Raw genomic sequence first — 1,855 nt, 5'->3', positions numbered from 1 at the left:
TGGAGGCACTTACCTCTCATCTCAGTACACGTGCGCCCGCTCAACCACTGAACCAACCCGGCCACGCTGTCCTATTAACTCCCAGTGGAGCTCGTCTCCTAACACCGGACCGATGCCAAAGATCGTCGTTCCCATCAGTCGCTCAGACCCGGAAACAGGAAACAGTCGTTACCCTTTACGTCGTCGTCCCGACCGACCGGAGATCGCACTAGCAACCACACCGCTAACCCCCCGGAGACGCCATGGTTCCCGTCTTTGATAAACCTTTAGCGGCAACGGCAAGTAGTGAAACCGGCCGGACGTTCGACCCCGTTTGGTTTTGACTGCAGAACTTCTCCAGGACCTTTTTATTTTATTTTTAAGGATCTCAGGAACTTTTTCGACGGCGGTTAAGTGTTGCCAGCGGCGCGCCAGCCGGCACCTGAACATGCACCGGAGTGTGTTTGGTCATGTGATTGAGTGTGTGTCCCTGACCGGGTTTGGACGTGCATCCTGGGCTTCTGAGACCGAGCTTAAACATGCGTCTCTAATGGGGCTTGAATAGGCGTCCCTGACCGGGCTTGTGCATCCCTTAAACATGCGTCCCTGACGGGGCTTTAACATGCGTCCCTGACGGGTCTTGAACATGCGTCTCTAACGGGGCTTGGACATGCGTCCCTGACGGGGCTTGGACATGCGTCCCTGACAGGTCTTGAACCTGCGTCCCTGACTGGGCTTGAACATGCGTCCCTAACGGGCCTTGAACATGCGTCCCTGACGGGTCTTGGACCTGAGTCCCTGATGGGTCTTGAACCTGCGTCCCTGACTGGGCTTGGACATGCGTCCCTGACTGGGCTTGAACATGCGTCTCTAACGGGCCTTGGACATGCGTCCCTTACGGGTCTTGGACATGCGTCCCTGACTGGGCTTGAACATGCGTCCCTTACGGGTCTTGGACATGCGTCCCTGACGGGTCTTGGACATGCGTCCCTGACCTCCTGAGAACACCATGAAGAAACCTCCCAGTTTCTGCAGCTCTTCTCTTTTCCCAGATCGTGTTTTTAGGCCGATGCGAGATCTCTCGTCTTGTACATGTCATGGGGGGGTCCTGGTCCCTGGTCCCCCAGTCCCCCAGTCCCCCGGTCCCTTACAGCTTCCTACTTTCTAACCCCTGAAACCTCAGCTCCCCCCTACAGCGAGCCCCGGCTGGCTGTAAACCTGCATGTGTGTGTCCCTGACCCCGGAGAGAGTCGGGGGGGCGAGTGCTGTGCAGATGGTTGATGATGAAACCCGGGAGAGAAAAAAATAACATTTTGTGGTAATTTTTTTATTTAATTCATCTTTTAGGAAGTGATTTTATTAGAAGTTTTGTTTTTGTTTGTTGTGATTTGATTAGTTTTTTTTTTTTAACAAAAGTCAAGAGTCGGGAGAATGTTTTCATGATTGTTCCCTAAAAAAAAAAAAAATCGTAACGTACAGCGATTAGAATAAAACTATGAATCGGCAGATTTGCAGATGAGTTCACGGACGTATCGTTTCCTCGAGAGTTCCTGTAAAACGTCTCAGAGTGAGTGTTTTGTCCGATAAACGCAAAGAGAATTCAGTTTATAAAGATACAAAACATGAAATCTATTTAAAACAATGAATTGATTTCATGTTTCGGTCGACCGAGCGACGGATGAATGAATGAATAAATAAATAAATAGTAAACTGAAAATAATTCCCACATTTCTCACACAAGTCAGTAAATTTGAAGCTCAGATTTCCTAATTTAGGAATAGGAGTAATTTACAGGTGGGACGGGGGGGGCGGTTACACCCCAAACCCCACACACACACACACACACACACACACACACACACACACACACACACAC

At 50.1% G+C, this 1,855-nt stretch overlaps 1 long non-coding RNA gene across 1 annotated transcript in view; it reads right to left on the bottom strand.

Moving 5' to 3' along the window:
- Positions 1-355: 355 nt before the first annotated feature.
- LOC116703009 (uncharacterized) overlaps positions 356-1,855 on the bottom strand; it is a 15,139-nt gene continuing 13,639 nt past the window's right edge. Inside the window, exon 3 of the long non-coding RNA XR_004335310.1 lies at positions 356-421. This is a non-coding gene — a long non-coding RNA (uncharacterized LOC116703009). The remainder of the gene's footprint in view (positions 422-1,855) is intronic.

The sequence above is a fragment of the Etheostoma spectabile genome, chromosome 15 (assembly GCF_008692095.1).
Source record: "Etheostoma spectabile isolate EspeVRDwgs_2016 chromosome 15, UIUC_Espe_1.0, whole genome shotgun sequence".
In the NCBI taxonomy this organism is placed as follows: Eukaryota; Metazoa; Chordata; class Actinopteri; order Perciformes; family Percidae; genus Etheostoma; species Etheostoma spectabile.
This window is presented reverse-complemented; position numbering and strand designations above follow the sequence as displayed.